This window comes from Budorcas taxicolor, chromosome 8 (assembly GCF_023091745.1).
Source record: "Budorcas taxicolor isolate Tak-1 chromosome 8, Takin1.1, whole genome shotgun sequence".
Lineage (NCBI taxonomy): Eukaryota > Metazoa > Chordata > Mammalia > Artiodactyla > Bovidae > Budorcas > Budorcas taxicolor.
The window spans coordinates 41,892,153-41,903,280 of record NC_068917.1 but is presented as its reverse complement, the minus strand read 5'-3'; positions in this window follow the sequence as shown (position 1 = coordinate 41,903,280).

The following is an 11,128-nucleotide window of genomic DNA, read 5'->3' as shown; positions in this document are numbered from 1 at the left end:
GTAAAATTATTTCACATTCCTGCACAGACACACACACACATAATGTGTGCTTTTAACAGAATATCTTGCCTGGAAGGAAGGATGACTCAGAACTGTGAGGGAAAGGGAAGGAGGGAGCTCCGAGGAAGCAGGGAGCTCCCAGGAAGCAGGGAAGCTGGTGTACAGTGACTTGGCCCAGGGATGGATGAGGGTTTTTGCTTCTGCCTGGGGTGGGAGCCTGCCCTCTCCTGGGTGAGGAGAGAGGAAAGAGGAAGGCCCAGACCTGCCCACAAGATGACATCCTGTCCAGCCAGAAGCTAGGCATTTGGCTTTCCAGGTGGCAGTCTCACTCAAGACCAGAGGAGAGAAAAAAGCATCAGAAGCCATGTAAAGGAGACCTCTGACCACAGGAAGCAGCAACATTACTGAGGCTATGAACCAGGGACCACCAGAGACCCGGTGAGAACTGGGGATGGTGAAGGTTTCAGACACACCAGGATGACTCAGCCTCAGAGCAATGGACCAGCAGCAACTGCAGACCCAGCTTTCTGCCGGAGCTGGCCACCATTTGGTCTTGCCTGCACCTCTAGCTTGATGAAGCCTGGAGAAGGGGAGGGAGGAGAAGTTTATGATTCATGGCTGTCCCGTCTGTTTTTGTGCCTCATTAGCCAAAACAGTGGAGAAGGCAATGGCACCCCACTCCAGTACTCCTGCCTGGAAAATCCCATGGACAGAGGAGCCTGGACGGCTGCAGTCCATGAGGTCGCTGACAGTCAGACACGACTGAGCGACTTCACTTTCACTTTTCACTTTCACACACTGGAGAAGGAAATGGCAACCCACTCCAGTGTTCTTGCCTGGAGAATCCCAGGGATGGGGGAGCCTGGTGGGCTGCCGTCTATGGGATCGCACAGAGTCGGACACGACTGAAGCGACTTAGCAGCAGCAGCAGCCAAAACAGAGAAATCCCAAGGCTGGAGATTTGAACCTCAAAGTTCTCTGCTCAGGAGAACCGAAATGGAGCAGGAGGGCACGGGTTGCCCTGTGTGGCAGAGGTACGGGGAATGAGAAACAATGGGAAAGACCTGTTGGGTTGACCTTTCAGAGACTCGCCTGCCTTCCTTCAGAGCAGAACATGTCTGCAGAGACAAAGACAGCTTGGGTCCTTCCTGCCAGGGACTCTGGTGCCAAAACACAGTCTCCTTCTGTTTGGTCATCTTCTGCCAAAGGTAACGGGATTGCTTAGTTCAGAACCTGTGTGATGGTTTAGGCATTTGCCTGAGTGATGTCCCAGGACCAGCAAACCCAATGGCAGGGGTGGAATTTGCCACATTAGTGGAAATACCTTTTGAGTTGGTACTGGTAGTGCCAGTGTTGGGTCTGGTTCTGTCACACACCTTTGTGTGACCTGGTGGGTCATCTCATCTCTCTGTGTCTCAGAAGAGACCATTCATTACCTTCAGATCGTTCAGACCAGCCAACTCTTTCTGCAGAGGGCAGTGAGAGAGAGGAGCATGCTTATGCCAAGTGGGAGGGTGGGGGTGCCCCTATCCTTAGAGCTACTACCCCCAGACTGTGAAGTGGAGAACATTCCCACTAAGGCATAATCGTAACAGATCAGATGTGGCCCAGCATGTGAGGGTGTCAACACGTGAGACCATGGTGGGATGAGCTGGCCCATGGCCAGGGAGGGACAGCAACAGGCCCCTAAGGACAGGCAGGACTGGGCCTGGGGCTGTTCAGAAAGCTTTCCTGGGAAGCTGTGAGTGGGCTCAAACTTCTCTCTGTCAGCCTATATTTCTGCCCATGCCAGAGAACTGAATGTTAAAAAAAAAAAAAAAAAAAACTTTTCTCAAACTTTGGCTTATGTTAGAATCACCTGCAGGACCTGTTAGAACACACATTTCTGGGTCCCACCCAAGTTTCTGATTTGGCATGCCTGGAGGGGGCACTGAGAATATACTTTTCTAACCTGTCCCCAGGGTCTGTTGCTGACATAGAATTTGAGAATCACTGAACTTGGGGAAACACTTTTATTTTATGTGACATCATGGTAGAAACTATATGTTATCATCTCATGTAACAGTCACCACGAACTTGCTGGGTAGATTCTGGGCAGTCTGTGAAATTCTGTTATGAGTGAATGGGTCCCCTGAAAAGATACAGTGAAGTCCTGACTCCTAGTATCTCAGAATGTGACCTCACTTGAAAATGAAGCTGTTGTAGATGTGTTAATTAAGACGGGGCCCTATCAGAGCAGGGTGAGCCTTTAATCTGACATGACTGGACACACAGAGAGGGCCCAAGGCCACGTGAAGATGGAGACACAGAGGAGGCAGGTGACAGTGCAGGCAGAGACTGCATAGATGCTTCTACAAGTTGAAGAGTGCAGAAGATTGCCAGCAAACACCAGAGGCTGGAAGGATTCTCCCCTCCAGGGTTCAGAGGGAGGATGGCCCTCTGATACTGTGACTTCAGACTTGTAGCCTCCAGAACTGTGAGACAGTACATTCCTGTTGTTTAGGGCTCCCAGCTTATGCTACTTTCTTAGAGTAGCACTGCTGCTGCTGCTGCTAAGCCACTTCAGTCGTGTCCGACTCTGTGCGACCCCATAGACGGCAGCCCACCAGGCTCCCCTGTCCCTGGGATTCTCCAGGCAAGAACACTGCAGTGGGTTGCCATTTCCTTCTCCAACGCATGAAAGTGAAAAGTAAAAGTGCAGTCGCTCAGTTGTGTCCGACTCTTCGTGACCCCATGGACCGCAGCCCACCAGGCTCCTCCGCCCATGGGATTTTCCAGGCAAGGGCACTGGAGTGGGTGCCATCGCCTTCTCCGAGAGTAGCACTAGGAAACTAATACACACTGGAAACCAAACTGGCCTTCAGCTGTTCTCTCCAGATGACTCTGCTGCTCCTCGGGGATGACGACTCCAGCTAGCAAGACCAGGAAACCCTTCCTGAGCCAAAGAGAGCTCTGGATATGAGGTGGCCTGGTGCAAAAACACTGCCCTGTGGGAGTGCTCCATTCTGGACAATGACAAACTGGCTCTGTCAGATCCTACAGGTAAGGACTGCAAGCATGATTGGGAGGGAACAAGAAGTACCAGAAGGAGCAGTGGGGGCCTTTGGCTGACAAGTCACTGAAGCTACAGCCACCTCCTTAATGAAAATGGGGCCTCCATGAAGTAGCGGCCAGCTCAGCCTTGGAGACACCTTGTCCAAATAACAATACACTTCTCCACCTCATCTGAGGTCCTCTATGGGTTTCTCTTTGCAATCTGGAAGAACTTAAATAAGAATAATCTTTAAAAAAAAATACTGTTCCCACTTTATGGTTGAGCAAATTGAGACTAAGAAAGGTCAGATAATTAATCCAAGGTTACATGGGTAATAAACAGCAGACATGGAACTTGAACCCTATATCCTGAGAAATCTGTATGCAGGTTAAGAAGCAAAAGTTAGAACCAGAGATGGAACAACAGACTGGTTCAAAATTGGGAAAGGAGCACATCAAGGCTGTATATTGCCACCCTACTTATTTAACTTATATGCAGAGTACATCATGTGAAATACCAGGCTGGATGAATCACAGGCTGGAATCAAGATTGCCAGAAGTATCAACAACCTCAGGTATGCAGATGATACGACCCTAATGGCAGAAAGGAAAGAGGAATTCTTGATGAAGGTTAAGGAGGAGAGTGAGGAAGGTGGCTTAAAACCCAACCTTCAAAAAAACTAAGATCATGGCATCCAGTCCCGTCACTTCATGGCAAATAGAACGGGAAAAAGTGGAAGCAGTGACAGATTTTATTTTCCTGGGCTCCAAAATTACTGCAGAACAGTGACTGCAGCTATGATTAAAGTGACTGCAGCAATTACAAGACACTTGCTTCTTGAAAGAAGGGCTATGACAAATCTAGACAGCATATTGAAAAGCAGAGACATCATTTTGCCAACAGAAGTCTATCTAGTCAAAGCTATAGTTTTTCCAGTAGTCATGTTGGATGTGAGAGTTGGACCATTAAAAAAGGCTGAGCGCTGAAGAATTGATGCTTTCGAACTGTGGTGCTGGAGAAGACTCTTGAGAGTTCCTTGGACAGTAAGAAGATCAAACCTGCCAATCTTAAAGGAAATCAACCCTGAATATTCATTGGAAGAAATAATGCTGAAGCTGAAGCTCCAATACTTTGGCCACCTGATGTGAAGAGCCAACTCATTGGAAAAGACCCTGATGCTGGGAAAAATTGAATGTAGGAGGAGAAGGGGGCGACAGGGAATGAGATGTTGGATGGCATAATTGACTCAATGGATGGAGTTTGAACAAACTCTGGGAGATAGTAAAGGACAGGGAAGCCTGGCGTGCTGCAGTCCATGGGGTCATAGAATCAGACATGACTTAGCGACTGAATGACAACAATTCATTCATCCCTCATGGGAAAGGCCCAAGTAGAATTTCTTGACATGGGTAGATTCTCATGTTAACTTTTCACATTTCGATCAGTGCCCTCTAAAGAGCACAAAATGGCCACACCATGGGCCCCAGGGAAGGTTATCTAGCAGGCAGTGACCTTGACAAGCTACTTAAAGGTGATCATTCCCTCTCTGGCTTTGGGGCCCAGAACAGGACTCAATCCTGAATGTCTGCATGCATTTCTCTAATAAGCATTTATTAAATACCTTCTGTGTTTCCCAGCCTGTGAATGTTAATGGTCCATGCAGTTCTTTCTTTTGAGGCATTATCCTTCCAACTCTTAACCACTAGCACAGAACCCATCTCCTCAAGCAACCAATAAGATTTATAATACTAAGGAATTCATACAAGAAAGGGATGTCTCAGGGAGCTCAACCAGGTGCTCTGTGACAACCTAAAGGGGGTAGGATAGGGTGGGAGCAGGGAGGGGGTTTCAGGAGGGAGGGTGCATATGTATACTGGTGGCTGATTCATGTTGATATATAGCAGAAGGCCAACAGAATGCTGTAGAGCAATTATCCTCCAATTAAAAAAAGAAAAGAAAGAAAGGGGTGTCTATCTCACTTGTCCACGTATAGTTTGAGAAGGGCATACTCCTCACATAGCTCTTGTATGACATATCAGATTCAGCAATGGAAAAGGCAACTCAAATTTTCTGGTGACTAATGAGTCCTTGGCATATCATAGGTGCTCAACAAATATTTATTGATTAGATGAAAGAATTTGGGCAATTTTCCATTAGGAAATAACAGATCATCAAAATCTGTTGTAAAGTCATCTCTTCATTATTTCATTCACTCATCCAAGAAATAGCTGCGGTATACCAACTACACATCAATTTTAAAAAAAGAAAGAAAGAAATATCTGTGAGCCTTTGCTTTGTGCCAGCAATTGATAATGCAAAAGTCTCTGCCCTTGAGAAAGTCAAAGAAAAATCCACATAGACGGTTCCTGGACACATGTTCTAAGTAAATGACTCTGGGGAAGGGTAATCAGTCTCAGTATTTCCTATGGTGGACTGTGTTTAATTACCGGGCAGTTTTCCTCTGAGGGAAGCCCCATATTTAAGTATGGGAGTTCGGCCATCTCCACTCTGCCAGTTACTATCTAGTGACATCTAGTTACCCAGCCTCCACAGGCCTCAGTCTCCCGTGTCAAGTGGAAGTAATAGCAACACCCATCTGACAGCGGTGCTGTGGGGCTTCAAGGAGAAAATGAGATAACCTACATTAATCACTTCACTCAGCTTCTGACACGCAGTAAAAATACATTTAATATACATTTATGGGCTGAACTCTTCGTGGAAAGGGACTCATTTAGGCTCTTTGTTAACTACCTGAAGGGAAAGGCCAATCACATGAGAAGTTGGACTGATAATGACCCTTCGTGGCGACATAGCCCAAGGTGTTCTTGGAGCACTACGGAGATTCAACTTTGTGACAAGATGCCTTGAGAAACTCCACTGGACAATGGCTTTCCCTGAAGACTCATAATGTGCATCAGAAAACTAAGGATGTCCAGAGAGTTATAGTTAAACAAAATCAATCTGTTTAAATTTGTTTAGATCAGTGTTTTCCAACCTTTCAGGCCAATAAGATACACTGGAAAAACCTGAACCCTTGAATTTAGACTTGGAAGGAAACTCTGGGCAGAGAGAGCTGCTTGGGCCCTGAGTGCCAGCCTCTCCTCTGGGACTCTTCTTTCCCCCTGGGGTCCTCTGACTTTACTATGTGTTGTTATCCTACTGATTGCAAGGGCTATTCTGACACTTCATTAAAATTCTTTGGTTTCTCTTGGTAGAGCTGATACTGGCTGAAATATTACAAAAATTTTACTAAATGCCTCTAGAAAAATACAAAGAAACATCAAGAAACACAATTTCTGGGGGTGCAAGCCCCTGATCCCATCACAGCCTAATGCTCTCAGGCAGTCTCCTTAAAACCCTGGGTGAGCTATCTTCTTTTGATCCCCAAAGAGCTGCATAAACCTGCATGCACACTAATTGGCAATATGAAATCTGTATTCTCTTGGTCAAATTCAACCCTAATCTTGAAAGCCAGCAGCACATGACACTGGTCCCACATTGGTCTTGGGGGCCACTACTGCCTCTTTTGGGGGTTCCCAGGTGGCGCTAGTGGTAAAGAACACGCCTGCCAATGCAGAAGATGCTAGTTTGATTCCTGGGCTGGGAAGATCCCCTGGAGGAGGATATGGCAACCCACTCCAGTACTCTTGCCTGGAGAATCCCATGAACAGAGGAGCCTGGTGGGCTGCAGTCCATGGGGTTGCAAAGAGTCAGACATGACTGAAGTGACTTAGCAAGCACTGCCTCTTTAAAACAGAGTGCCTGACTTGGGCCCCTGAAGCTCCCCTAAACTAACTGACAAATGGACACTGGGCTGGTCCAGTCAAATAAGCTCAGGTATAACACACAGGAAGGTAACACAGAGATAAGGCAACTGGATGACTTGACTCACAAGGTCAGTCTATTGAGGTTTTGGCTTGTTTACCAGCAGAATGTTAGAAATGATGGATTTATCCAATCCATGACTGTGCTAAAAAAAAAAAAAAAAAAAAAGCCCAGAGCTGGGACCTCCCCTTCAGATGATAACTCAAGTTAACCAGATTATTTTTAACATGACAATTAAAAATGCTATGTAGAAACTTCTTTGTAAAAGAAAATCAGTATTGAATTCTTTAACAATTAAAAAATCTGACATAGACAGCATATCCACCCATCATCTCCACAGAAACAGTTGAAAGAAGGTATAAAGCACGACTCTGACCTTCGGCAATTTCAAGTTCCACCTCTTCCCTGTTATCCCAGCATTGTTCTTGAAATCCCAGGATCTCACCCCCGATGGATGAAATGAAATTGCTTAACTCCCCATTGAGTTTGTTCTTTTTTGCTTCACACACAGAAAATACTCCTTTTACACAGAGACAGTTAGTGTTTTTATCTGTCTAAGGTCTGGGGTTATTTCTAGGCATTCTGGGAGACCAGCAGGAAGGCAGAACGGAGCATGTCTTATGGGTGAGCCAAATGACTTTCTCGTACTGAAACACAGCCAAAAGTTCATTATAAACGGTAACTCTCTCAAAATATAAAAACTATGGGGCTTCCCTGGTGGTCCAGTGGTTAAGAATCCACTTCGCAATGCAGGAGACATGGGTTCCGATCCCACATGCCTTGAGACAGCTAAGCCCGTGGGCCACAAACATTGAGCCTGTGCTCCAGAGCCAGGGAACCAGAACTACTGAGCCTTTGAGCCTAAGTGCCCATGCTCTGCCGGAGAAGGCAATGGCACTCCACTCCAGTACTCTTGCCTGGAAAATCCCATGCACGGAGGAGCCTGGTAGGCTGCAGTCCATGAGGTCGCTGAGTCAGACATGACTGAGCGACTTCCCTTTCACTTTTCACTTTCATGCATTGGAGAAGGAAATGGCAACCCACTCCAGTGTTCTTGCCTGGGGAATCCCAGAGACGGGGGAGCCTGGTGGGCTGCCGTCTGTGGGGTCGCACAGAGTCGGACACAACTGACGCCACTTAGCAGCAGCAGCAGCAGCAGCCCATGCTCTGCAACAAGAGAAGCCACTATAATGAGAGGCCCACACACTGCAATGAAGAGCAGCCCCCGTTTGCTGGAACTAGGGAAAGCCTATGCATAGCAGTGAAGAATCAGAACAGTCATAAATAGTAAATAAATCTTAAAAAAACAAAAAACTATGGGAACATCAAAATGTCAGCCCTTAGAAGCCAGAATTTCTCATGAGATTGTAGATTGTGGCCATGGAAAGAAATCTGGAAAAAGTGTTTCCAGAGACATAGAGGAAGATGGCAGCTAATACTTCAAATGTTTATTATTTGGAAAAACTTTCTTAACCCTTTTAGCTCTTTGATACTAAAAGGGAAGAGGGAGGCTTGGAGATCATGGCTATCCTTCCTCAATATGCCAGCATCCAGGGACCCTCAAAGCTACACTCTAGAGCCCTTTTCTCTTCTGAGCTCTCCTCTGTACATGGCAGGCACTGCTGAAGAGCTGTGAACAGTGATTAAGACCCTTTCCCATCACTAAACCTCTACCAAGTCTTCAGGGCAATACCTGCCAAGAGAGATACCAGACTCTAGGAGATGGTAGTTGTGCAGGGAAAGGAGGATTTCTTTCAAAAGTTAAAAGATAAAAATATGCTGAAGCAGACAGCTGTGTTGTCCTTAATGTTAAAATATTATCCCATTTTTCTCTGATGACCGTACCTCCTAAAAACTTCACTGGGGATGAGATGGGGCAAGAGTTCAGTTCACTGAGGTTCCCTCATGGGCCAGGCTCTGTAGCAGGCACTAGAGATATGGAGATACGTGAATCCTACTACCCCCAGGGGGCTTGGGAATCCATGGACACATCAGAGATGAACACACATGTCAACACCACAGAGTAAGTGGTAGGAAGGGAGTACAAACAGGGGATATCTGGCAGCCTTCCAAAGTCTCCGTTCACAGGATTTCCTCTTACAGTGCCAATTAGGAAACAGAAAAAACTAGGGAGACTTCTCAGGGATAAATCCTCCCTTGGGGAGCCTTGTGACAGCCATCATTTGCCAAACGTTGCCAAGGTCTGTCTTTGTCTTTCCTGCATCCCTTCCTTCTTATATTGGTAACAAAAAACCAGATTCTCTCTGAAAACTTCTCCTTCTCTGTTTTACCAGCCTTGATGGGGTATTAAGCATCCCTGCCTCCACTCTTAGTCCATGCCTGAACAAGGATTTGGTATGAGACCCCAAGCAAGATCCTCCAATCAATTTAAATCTCATACTTAAACAAGGAGGAACTAGTCAGAGCTGATTTCTTCCTGATAACAACAACCTGAAGGGTCATCTATTAGTTAATTCCTACCACCTGTGTCCAGGTAGAACTCAGCTCTATTCCTTCTTAAGATCTGGTATGCTGAGTTTTTTTATTTTTTTAAATCATGTGGGTCACTTCTATAACCTTCCATTAATTTTCTTATATCCTTAAGTAGCCAGAGTCAAGTTTGTGTTGCCAGCAAGCGAAGAACCCTGACTAATGCAAGAGTTCACTGCACACCAGGCACATGAGCCTGAGAGCCCCCCAGAGAGACAGACACTCTGTTCGCATTCTGTAGATGAACCGACTAGTGCCAAGAACCTTGCATACCTGAGGACCACAAGTCCAGGCTGGAGCCAGCATCTGACTCAGAACCAGAATCCAAAACCCAGGCTTTCTCCTATTCATCCCTCCATGTCACCAATACACCGCCCGACATTTAAGGGCAAACTGCTGCTTCTAGGTTTCACATCAATATGATTTACGGTTCACAAAATGTTTCCACGCACAACGACAGCACATGTGATCCTCACAGCCACCCAGGAAATAGATTAAATACCATGGCCCTGGAAAACAGACTGACCCCGAGTCTGGTCAGCCTCAGTGTTTTCTTCCCCGCTTACAACCTTTCTGTGACTCAATGCAACCAGCCAACGAGGGTCAAAAGCTTCGGCATGGTGTTCACACGCTTTGAGCTTCAGAACCTCAGGACTACACTCCTTTTCTGTACTTTGAACTCCAACCATACAGAACTTCGAGCAGTCCTCCAAACCCGCCAGGCCGTCCCACACCTGAGTACCCTCCCTCCACGTGGATGTCACCTTCCCAACCTGGCTCCCAAGTCGGGACTTGCAAACGTTTACTTATCCTCTGCACTGAGCACGCCCTCCCCATCTCATGTCTGGAGACCCCCTGCTCACCTTTCCAGACTCAGAGGAAACTCATCTTCCTTTAAGAGACTTCTCATGTGCTTCCTGTCCCCGAGAAGAACCCACACCCCTGCTATTTCCTGGGCAGGAGTCTGGGGTGGCTCCAGTATTATCTGACATGGCGGTAAACATAGCATTCCACCCCAAAAATCATTCCAATCAGTCCTGCAAGCCCATCCCTCTTGATACTGACTGGTTAGAAGTGGCCAAGGGATTATTAAATCCCATTTCTGATTTATTAATGCTCTTTTCTCTGCACCTGAACAGCCTCAGGAACTGGGCCATTGTTCTCACACAAAACCAGCTCTGTGCAGTCCTCGAGACTGACGCTTCTTCTCCCCGAACAACTTACCTGTTGGATTGAGGAACTGATGGAGCCTCGTGAGAGTCCAGCCTGAGACCCGCAGAAGTTGACTCTTGCTCTAGAGTGCCTGAGGGAGAAGGGCCGGGGCGGGGGTGCGGCGGGAGGGGAGCGGGTGGGTGTCCTGTTAGGCGCCCCTGTGTAGATACACCTTCGTTCTGCTCCCGTCTGGACCTCACCACTGCCACTTCCACCCTCAGAATATCTCCGACCAACGGCCCTTTATGCCACAGGCAGTATAACTTGTTCACTGATTAGCACTGAGCAATTATCAAGCCACAGCTGAGCATTATTAGTTCACAGGCTTATGCTGCTATCCCACCCTCTTAAGGCTATTTGCACATCCACAGGAGATTCCTGGAGGCATCAGCCTTTCTCAAGTTTTAGTAATTTGCCAGGCATTGCACTGGATGATTTTACGTATTTTATCTCATTTAAATCTCACAGCAATTCTGTAATAATGATTAATTCCCATTTTGTAGATGGGGCTGCCGAAGCTCCGAGAGCTTAAGAAACTTGCCGAAGGTCACACAGGTAATAATGGGA